The sequence below is a fragment of the Adiantum capillus-veneris genome, chromosome 9 (assembly GCF_014529385.1).
Source record: "Adiantum capillus-veneris isolate H3 chromosome 9, ASM1452938v2, whole genome shotgun sequence".
Taxonomy (NCBI): domain Eukaryota; kingdom Viridiplantae; phylum Streptophyta; class Polypodiopsida; order Polypodiales; family Pteridaceae; genus Adiantum; species Adiantum capillus-veneris.
Window position 1 is genome coordinate 2,126,494 of NC_140939.1, and position 11,573 is coordinate 2,138,066.

Consider the following 11,573-nt stretch of genomic DNA (forward strand, 5'->3'; position numbering starts at 1 on the left):
GAGGAGGGATAGGGAAGGTGGCATTGTTGTTGTTGTCAAGCTCGTCATCGACATCATAGTCAAGATCAAGAGACTTATGTGCAAATGAGCCGTTTGCAAGCGTGGTTTGGCAAAAAAGCGCAGCCTGGCCCAGCTTACCCCACGGGCCACCATGCCCCTGTCTTCCCATGATCGGCTACGTGAATGGCTGCATGCATCGGAATGAAGACCAACCGTACAGGGGTTGTTGAGTCCAAGCCAATGCTCTTGCATGTAGCTAAATGCTATAAGGGCTTTTTGATGGCATCCTTTGGCACCAAAAGGCCCAATCAAAATCAGACTCGTTTGCTGTAGGTGACAAACCATCGAACGAGAGGCCTCAGACTTGAAAAAGCAAGTGAAGGTGGGTTCAGACCCAAGGAAAGATCCTATTAATGCCCTTGCATAGTTCTGTTCGCATGACCACATAGAGCATCCTCCCATAGGGCCGACATTCACCGACTATGTCTAAGACTGCCTTCACATACGCCTGATAAAACCACCTCTAGGGGGTGAAATGAGAGGGCGGCTACGTTCTCATATGCCATACATGACTGAGCTGGCCGATCACCTCTAGTGTAGAGGGTAGTTGAACCACCCTCCACAGCTATGATGCGCCTCCTTCATCGGCAGCTACCAATTTGACGCTCCTATTCCAGCTTGCCGTGGGCCCTTTTTACAATCAACACCAATCATTTGGAGACTATTAAAGCATAAAACCGGCTACTGTGAATCCTATGTGACTGCAGCCATCTCATATCAGGCCCGCTCTGAGTGGAGGTTGCCATTGAAATGCCTCCATCTTATCAGGCGTATATGGCCGCCCTCTTAACCGAGAAATGCATGCCTATGATCTCATTGCTGCGTATCATCTAAATGCTATAGACTACGATAGAACAATATGGACATGTTCGTTTGTTTGGTTGGTTCGTTTGATAAATGTTCGGAGCGAATGAAGCACGTTTTTGTTTACTATTCTACAAAGATTAGATCTTGTACAATCAAGGCACGGCCATGATGCAAAATGACACATATCGCACCAGTACTGCTTGCACAAACAAACATGTTCCAGTACATAATCACGTTAATTGGCTTCCTCAAGAACAATACATGGAAGCCATTATGCATCCAACGTCAACTAGCCTTGGCCGTCCAACACAGAACCCGTATAATATTTGCGGCCCGTATGTTCCTAGAACGTCGACCACCAGTATGAGTCCAATTTATAGGCCCGCACCTCATGACCCGCTAGCAGCTGGCAGCCGGATATCATTCAGTTCGCGGATGAACTGCACGACGCTGATCAAGCTCAAGCCCTAAAACGGGAGCCTTGAGCCGGTTGAAGAGTCCTTTGGATTGGCTGTAACAGGTTTGGAGGCGCAAGCCGCTGTCAACAAGACCTCTCTCTCTCTCTCTCTCTCTCTCTCTCTCTCTCTCTCTCTCTCTCTCTCTCTCTCTCTCTCTCTCTCTCTCTCTCTCTCTCTCTCTCTCTCTCTCTCTCTCTCTCTCTCTCTCTAGCACTGCGCGTCAGCGCGTGCACGTTACGACAATTCAAGGCAGGTTCTTTTTTTTGAGAGAAGCTGCAACATTACGAATTAATTACCAAGAGTTCCAAATTATTGACTGGATCCATCCTGCTAGAAATGCACGCTTCCATAGCATCCAGTAGCACTAAAAGCATTCACCTAATGCTGGACTTAGCGGCTTCAGTTCATAGGCACTCAAAAATAAACTTATGGCAACCTTCCCTTGGCCTTCCAGCAGTGTTCCAAGGCTCAAAAAGGTGGCAAATCACAAGAATTTTGTGGGTTTCCTGTTGTAGTCCAAGTCATGACGATGGGAACGAGAATGCCAAAGGTTAAAATGAGGGCGGCATTGCGATGATTGAATTTAAAATACAGTCCAGATTCTCTCGATTGGTAGCTCATAATTGTTCGATGAACTTGTTCTTCTGCACTCTATCTCTCTATTCTCACTTGTCGCTCCGTGCGATATCGCAGAATCTCTCTCTCTCTCTCTCTCTCTCTCTCTCTCTCTCTCTCTCTCTCTCTCTCTCTCTCTCTCTCTCTCTCTCTCTCTCTCTCTCACACACACACACACACACACACACACACACACACACACACACTTTACGCCAGTTCAAGGCTCGTCGGGATCTTTAAGGGATAGTTTTAGGGGTGTGTGTGCGTATAGCTTTTCAATCACCCAAGTGTGGTAGATTGGTTATGCCATTTCCCTCTTGAATAACAGGTCTTGAGTTCATCTCTCCTCAACTGATAGATATTTAAGGTCTCTTGGGATAGTTTCTTATGCCACAAGTAACCTTTGTCTCAACTTAATATCATGCCGTTTTCAATTTCAAATATGTCGGTTGAGAGCAAGAGGAAAAGGAGAAATTCCGCACCAAAATAGAGAAAAATAGTGCAAAAACCCAAAAAGATAACCTAATTTGCTAAAATTTCCTCTTGGCAAATTCAAGGAAAGGAATTTTGTATGTTTGGAAAATGATTTTTCATGAACACTGATGAGCAGCTACAAGCCTAAATATGGTGCCTATGGCCATCAGGTCCCTAATAGCTTTGCAAGAAAGTGACCCATTCAACCTTGATCGATCTGATAGGATGGATGGGTAAATAAGTTTGTACTTTGGAACCTCAGAAAGAAGCTTATCATAAGTAACCTCATCAAACAAAACCATAATATTATGGACCTTCTCCTTCTGCTTTCCCTTGCTCCATTTCTTTTGCTTCTGCTTGCCCAATGCCGCCTCCTCTGTTCTTTCTCTCTCTCTCTACCACTGCACGCCGGCATGTACCCTTGAAGATACTTTAGATGGCAGTCATGTGTCGCGGCAAAAACGTTGCCGCACACAAACCGCCATGAGAGCCTCTCTCTCTCTCTCTCTCTCTCTCTCTCTCTCTCTCTCTCTCTCTCTCTCTCTCTCTCTCTCTCACACACACACACACACACACACACACACACACACACACACACACCGTCGTGCACCCTTGCAAGCAATTAGATGGCAGGTAGGTGTCGCAATAGAAACGTTCCCAAATACAAATCGTCGGGGACAAGAGACTCTCTCTCTCTCTCTCTCTCTCTCTCTCTCTCTCTCTCTCTCTCTCTCTCTCTCTCTCTCTCTCTCTCCGTCATGCACCCTTGAAGGCAGTTTAGATGGAAGCCATGTGTCACAATAGAAACACTGCCGAATACAAATCGATGGGGAAGATGAGTTGCAACACGAGTGTGCTGGGAAGTTGGCAACGCATGTGGAGGCTGCCAACACCGAGTCCAAGGAGAGCTAGTTTTAGACGAGGTTCCTTATCCTTGCATTCCACCATTGTTTGAGTAAATCCATTTAGGAAATTTAACCTACATTTTTTGCAACTTAACTCTATTTTCTTAAACTTTTCAAGTGGATTTTTTCCTTCTCTATTATAAGGCTAAGCTAAGGCACACTTTTCTCGAACACTACATTCCACCCTCCCGTTCACACAAGGACCGTAGTAACTCATTACGCCTAGCATAAAAGAATAAAAGAACCTATTTGAATAAAGGTTTGAGCTCCTGTTCAGTAGTAACTCAATACGCCTAGCATAAAAGAATAAAAGAACCTGTTTGAATTAAGGTTTGAGGACGAAAACCGATAGATGTAAAGCCACACAAGTTGACACAAGCAAGTTTATTGAAACTAGAGGATGGAACTTGGAAGAGTTGTTTTTTTTGTGAGGGAGACATCGTCTCACGTTCTACCGTAACTAGCTACTGTGCAGATTTGTTGTCACCGCATCTTGTGAACGCCTCTCGAGGCACATGAGAAAACACACATACACATACAGAGTGTACGTTCTCTAGATTGAAGGATTATAAAGCATTCTAATTTGTGCAGCCTCTTGGCATTGGAAAATTACTCTGAAAATATGAATATGGAGTCTCACTGAGTCCTGCACTATAATATATATATATATATATATATATATATATATATATATATATATATATATATATAATCATGCTCAAGGTAAATAGAGCTTATTCTTTTCCTTTTGCAACTGAAGTGAACACGCTTAAAGCCTTTTGGGCAAAAATTTGAGAAGGTTTCACTAACCTTCTCCCTTATTTGTGAGACAACCCCCCCCCCCCCCCCCCCCCCCCCCCGCATGCTTGAGGAGGCTTTGGATAAACTGAACCTAGCTTTTCTCCATTCATGTTGATATTATCGTCTCTCTCTCTCTCTCTCTCTCTCTCTCTCTCTCTCTCTCTCTCTCTCTCTCTCTCTCTCATGTGCTCTCACTCTAGTAGAGCGCGCCGATGCATGCTCCTAAAGATAGTTTTCATTAAAAATATTGTGGCAGTTCTATAATTTTCCCAAAAGAAAAACTCAACCAGGGTCAAAAGAAGGCACGTTCCCCATTGATATAGAAAAGGCACAATTGAAAAGCTCAGAGTTTTAAGTTAAAATTTGAAGCATTTTCTCGTTTTTACACTAAAACTCATAATTTTTAGCACTTTTCTCAAGGGCAAGCTCCCAACAGATATTTCTCAATTGAGGCCATTGAAAATAGAGTACACCACTACATTTTATAAATATTGTCTGAAATCCTCCCAATTTAAGGTTAGATTTGAAGCATTAGCTGACTTTTACACTAACACTTGTAAAATTTGAATGCTTTCTTAATCGAAAGCCCAAATCTACCCTTTGGATTTCTCGAGTTTAGCTCGTTAGAAATACACATCTCAAATTTTTGTTGTGTAGAACTATTTGTAGCTCGCAATCTTCCAAAGGTAAGCTATCATGAACAACAAATGTTGCAAGAGGCTGGGAGTTAGAGGGAGGCCTTGTGTGACCTTACCAACAAAATGTTTACATAGGTTGATGGAAATGTAAACGCATAATGGTAATATATAGGAGGCTCACCAATTAAGAGACTCGCTCAGACTATAGTTGCTCGGAAAACTTGCTTGATGTCTGGTAAAACTCGAGTGTAAAGAGATAGGAACAATAGAGGTTGGGGTGCCCATATATATATATATATATATATATATATATATATATATATATATATATATAGAGAGAGAGAGAGAGAGAGAGAGAGAGAGAGAGAGAGAGAAGGGAGTCCTTACTATTCGAGCGTTGACAAGCTGCAACAATTGAAGCTCGACAATTGTTTCTTCGCAAGCAAACAAGTTGGACAGATTCAGACCAGCGAAATCCAAGGTGGGGGCTAGCAACTCATGTGTGGCGAAGGTGAGCAACAAAGGAGGAAGGGAGCGTATTGCAAGCGGTGAACGGCAACCCTTCGGCTATAATTGAAGGTTTTCACACTAAAATTACCTTTCAATTTTGTGTGTGCTATCATTTTGAGGGGCTGTGTGTGGCACGCTATCACGTTGAGGTGTTCTCACCTTCAAAATGAGAATTTCAAAATTGGAGTTTTAGAGAAAAAATACCAAAGTTTGTTAGAAAATTTGTTAGATACAATGTTTTTTTCTCCAAAACACGAGCGACGAAGGGCACGGCAAGGGCGAACCCTCTACTACATATTCAAAAAATCCATACTATATAATGCAAGCTTAAATTTTTTAAGCCCAAAGAAGCCCTCCATGTGTGGAGCCCTCCTGGAACTGCATGACCACTAGCTCTTTTTTGCATAGCTCACTGCTAGATTGTCACTCTTGCCACAGTGTCGCGTCTAGCTGCACGTTGCCTTGAAGTCACCATTTTTTAAAGCATAAAAACCATTTTTTAATTATAACCACCTGTAGTAGCCAGGTCAACTCTTGGACCAGTTGGACTCTGGTAGGTTCTGTGTGTGTGCGTACATCCTAGATGAACATATGCATGGTGACATTATTACCAAGGGTAATTCTTTAATCCACATGTATGTGAGTGTAGTCCACTATTGAAAGCACAAAATCCTTGATGCACCTCCCATCCACAATATCATCTCTTGGAATGCAATGTCTAACAAGTATGTCCAACAAGGGCAGGGATAAAGAAGCAAGAATCTGACATGGGCAAAAAATTTCAAATGATTGTTAGTGATTGTTCTTAGCATTGATTTTTTCAGCATGTATGCCAAATTTGAGGCACTTTTGAAAGAAATTTTGACAATCTTGTTGTCCAAGTTTTCTCCTATCAAAATCACCTTTTGCTGCACATGTATAAACATGCAAGAAGTTGATTTTTTAGCATATAAATTCATGTTAATGTGTTTATGTAGCTTTTGCAAAAATGAAAATGCAGTGTTTGAGTTGCTATACCAAGATAGTGGGTCACTTCAAAAGGAGTCATGCTTTGGGAACTACGCTTACAGGGGTTGATGCAAAGTGAGGAACATTGAATTGTGTGGATCACATACTAGCTTAGGTTGCCGTAAAGCAAGTGGAATATAATTTCAAAAGCTCAAGTTTTTATGCTTTTAATGGAGAATGCTATCTCTTGAACTACATTGATAGCAAGATATGCCCAACAAGGACAAGACCGAGAAGCTCAAGGCTATTTTTCAAGTTCTTGTGGAACTTGAGCTTCTCTTCAAAGGTGATCACATATGCTTCCATTCTTAAGGGTGTGGCAACATGCAAATCATTGATGTGGGAAAACAATTCCATGATGAGATTGTTATTAGGGCCTATCGAAAAAAGGTATCATGTCCAACATTCATGCCAAGTGTAGTGCACTTTTGAAAGCACAATGAGTTTTTGACGGACTCATAATGTGGCATGCCACTTTTAGGTTGCATTGATTATATGATGTGTTGGACAAAAGCAAGGAAGCCCTAAGCTATTTTATTGAATGTGAGGAGATAGGGCTTCTCTCCAAATACAATCACCTATGCTTGAGTATTCAATGCACATTGCATCATGCAAGACAATGAGGTGGGCAAACAAATCAATGATGGGATGGTTAGTTAGGGGCTATTGAAAAAAGAACCATCATTTTTTAAAATGCTTATTCTTTGAGCCAATATTTATGCCGAGTGTGGTTTGTTTAGCATGAAGACATTTGTTAATGCTTCTCTTCTTCGTCCAAAGGAAGCAATTGATATGGTTGTCTTTTGAGAGTTTCTAGAGGTTATGTCTTCCATTCTTCTACATAAGATGTGATAGAGTGCTTCTCTTCTTTGTCTGGAGGAAGCAAATTATATGGTTTTCTTTTGAGAATTTCTAGATGTTATCTCTTCCATTCTTCTACATAAGATATGACTAGAATGCCAAATGGAAAACTTTATCAAAGATTGAAGGAGCATAAGATCTTCTACATAAGATGTTATCTCTTCCATTCTTCTGCTTCACCTATGCTTGAGTATTCAATGCACATTGCATCATGCGAGACAATGAGGTGGGCAAACAAATCAATGATGGGATGGTTAGTTAGGGGCTATTGAAAAAAAAAAAGCATTTTTAGAAATGCTTTGGGCCAATATTTATGCAGAGTGTGGTTTTTTTAGCATAAAGATATTTTTTAATGCTTCTCCTTTTCGGCTATAGAAAGCAATTGATATGGTTATCTTTTGAGGGTTTCTAGATGCTATCTCTTCCATTCTTCTGCAGAAGATGTGACTAGAATGCCAAATGGAAAACCTTATTAGAGCTTAGAAGGAGGCAATCAGAGTTGGGCCTTGCTTCCTCTTGGCTGCAGCAACGCGCGGGTCACATACTAGTTACAATTTATTTTGAAATTATGCTTTCTCACCTAAGCTACATGTAACATCGCAAGTGAACTCTTTTTTTTTTGGGTGTTGGGGGGCGCTCACAATAGTCAGTGTGTCGTATTAAGCAAACCAAAAAAGAATTACAAGATACACGTTGCTCACAAACCGAGCCAAGGTTGCAAAAAAGAATTTTTGAAGCTACAGAATAGACCATATTAGACCACAACCGCAATTGACAAGGGAGAGCCACCCTACGTAGAAAACTATAGATTGGATCCGACAATGGATGCCATAGAAGGAGCCCCACTTGGCACATGGTGAACCTTCCCCCTATGAAGATCGCCATAAGCAAGCCGATAGAGACCAAGTTGAGGAGAACCTTAAGAAGCTATAGCATACGGATATAGCTGAAGAGGGGCGGGGTCCATAGTCCCATCACCCGAGTAGAGCATCAAGGAAGCCACCCAAGGGTAACTGCCTAACCACCACCATTTCATATAAGGCTACTGAGCAAAAAATTGAAAAATTCCACAGCATGCAAACGAACCCAGAACATGTTTTTAAGGATAGAGCCACACACTCTTGACCAACAATGCAAGGCCACCCATAAAGGCCATTAAGAGGAAGGGAGTTGCCACCATCATACCTCCCCTTCACGGGCACCACCAAACCGTAGCCGAGTATCAACCCTTGACCACTGCTCCAGCCAAGAGGGCCTAGGAGGGGTGGCCCTCGTTTTCACTAGTCTATAAGTAGTACTATGAAAGCAATTTTGGCCTTTTGTGCAAAATCTTTTTCACTATATTTTTCTACTAAAGATGACCCTTATATTTCTCTTTGGATTTTGATGTATAGTGTGTGTAGTCCTACTTCGTTTTTCCTCCTTCATGACAATTTTCACATCATGTGCAGTCACTCACCATGGCTGACAACAACGCACATGTCTTCAAGATGTTTGCTGGCTGACAACAACACATATGTTTTCAATATATTTTCTGTTGGGTAAGTTTTCTTGGGCATGCCGCCTATTCACCACCAAGTAAGTGCAACATCAGGCAGAGAAGAATCTTGCATGAACAAGTTTTGCTACTTTTAGTCGAGGGCATCTAGCTGCACGAGCTCAAGAGAGAAAATGAACCAAAATACATATTGAGACAAAGAGCTTTAGACTTTGATAGCTTAAACACGGTGAGTGTGTTTGTTTTAAAACAAATTTAACACAAAATTCTATGCCATATCCCAAGAAAATTGTTCTCTACTCTTGGTGCCGTGCAAACCCTCCTTTCTTGGGTGCCCTTTTCCACTTGATGTTTCCACACTCGATGCTTCCACCTTTCCTTCCCTTCGCTAGATGAAACACCACCCTCAAAGCTTGGCTCCTTCTTTTCAAGGCCTTGACCTTGCTTCTTGAACCTCAAACCCTTTTATATGCTTCTCGACAAACTCTTGGACTTGCTTCTTGAGCCCTTACTTCTCGCCCTTGAACTCGTCATTGATGTCGTTCTTGAACTCGCCATTGAGGTTGTTGGAATTAGGGTTGCGGTAAAACACACACAGCTTGGAGAAGACGAAGGAAGCTCAAGGCACACAATAGAGAGTGTATTACTTAGTGTGCAATGGAAAGATAGATAGCCCTAGAGTGATGGGCGTATATACAATGCATGAGGGAAAAAACCTCCTAAAGAGGGAAAAAATGCCCCGGCCATCCTAGTGTGTTCCCTTCACTGGATGAAACACCACCCTCAAAGCTTGACTCTTGCTTTTCGAGCCCTTGAACTCGCTTCTTGAACCTCGTACCCTTGTATATGGTTTTCGACAAACTCTTGGACTTGCTTCTCGAACCCTTACTTCTCGCCCTTGAGCTTGCCCTTGATGTCTTTCTTGAACTCGCTGTTGAGGCTGCTAAATGCTTTTGGGAATCAACACTTTTCTTCTCTTCCAAACTTCTCCTCATGGCTTGTCGGGTTTAGGGTGGATGAAATAGAGCTACATTCATAGTAATAGCATGCTAATTAGAATGCTACTTGAGACACTTAAAGATTAAACATCCCACTTATAGAAGCCACTAGAAAAAAACTCGATAGCACTCAATAGGGGGTTTGTTCGGTTATCAACTGGATCATCCACTCCCTAACCTCGCAAGTAAGCACTCTTGGGAATGCCTCCTATTCACTACCGAGTAAGCACGATGTTGCTGCGTGAGCATGCCCCAAGCATGAATGCATGAGCCGTCGCTCCTATCTTCTACAAGCATGTAAGAGTATCTTCCTAAATAAAAATCATTTCCAAAAGAATTGTGCTCTCTCTCTCTCTCTCTCTCTCTCTCTCTCTCTCTCACACACACACACACACACACATTTACACCTTCACACACTTTTTAATATATGCTATTCATTAAGCATTAAACATGACATTTCTTTCGCCGGGCCATTTTAAAGTCTTTTAACATTTCTCAAACTTGTTAGAGTTTTCTTCAAACACATACTACTGGCTTAACCATCTTTAAAAAAAATAAGTAGAACTGTAGAATGAAGATGTTACCATATATGTCCTAGTGATGTGTGAACACACTTAAGACCATCCGGACACTCTTTTCCTCATTACGAGGTCTTTTCCCTCGTGCATTGTATATACTCCCACGAGTCTAATGTTGCCTTATCTTTTTATACTCAAACTAAGCAATATACTCTTTGTTGTGTTCCTTAAGTTTAGACCATTTCTTTTTATATTAAATTGTGCTTTTGATCATATGCGATTGTTCAAATTGGGGTAAAAGGTGACAAATGTGCTCTTGAAGAGGGGTAGAAGACTCTAGAATTGACCAAAGTTTGGAAAGTAAAATTGCAAAGAAAAATCATAATGTTTTCGTCAACTTTTGCTAGAGATTTTTTTGGCTAATTTTGACACAAGAGCTCATCTTAGGGTGAAAATCACATCCATTGTGTTAGAAGTGTATTTGGACAATCTTCTAGTAAGAGCATGGAAAAATCACAATTTTTTCTTAGAATATAGATATCTCAATTATTTTGAGCCAACACTTGTCCCAAAGGAAGATCTCAAGGTAAGGAACACACCCATACAGTCAAATGTGGAAATAAGTCCTTGTGCAAGAAATTAAGCCAATTTCCATCTGGGAAGCAGACCAAAAGTGGGATTAAGTGACCCTTGGGACTATTAAAACATTATTGTTAACATAAACATGTGGCAGCGATGTGTGTGAACACACTTAGGACTGTCGTGGTATTTTTTTCCTCTTTAGGAGGTTTTTTCTCTCGTGCATTATATACACGTCCATCATTCTAGGGCTATCTATCTTTCCATTGCACACTAAGTAATACACTCTTGGTTGTGTGCATTGAGCTTCCTTCGTCTTGTCCAAGTTGTGTGTGTTTTCTTGCAACCCTAATTCCAACAATTGGTATTAGAGCAGGTTGCATCCTCTCGAGCTTAGTCGCCAACAGCTCCAGCACACGCCTGCTCACTGTCTCCGATTTCAGTGAGCTTTGGGGAGCGTTCGCAGGTCAACAAAAATTTTGGCGGAGCCTAGTTTTTCATGCTCACACAAAGAACATTGAGGTGCATTACCGCTATGTCAGGGAGAGGCTTTCAACATGAGAGATCAGCTTGGCTTATGTGCCAACACAGGGCAAGCTTGCAGATCTTTTCACAAAGGTGCTGTCTCATGAGAAGTTCCAAGCTTTCCAAAAGCTTTTGTCTTACTCCCCTTTGTGGACTGATCATGTCCTCAGGGCACAGTACTTCCCTTTACTATATGTGCCAGTTCTCGTTCACCGCATCACGCAAGGGGGGATTTGTTACCATATACATGTGGTAGTGATGTGTGTTAGGACCGCCGGGGACACTTTTTCCCTCTTTAGGAGGTTTTCCCCCCCGTGC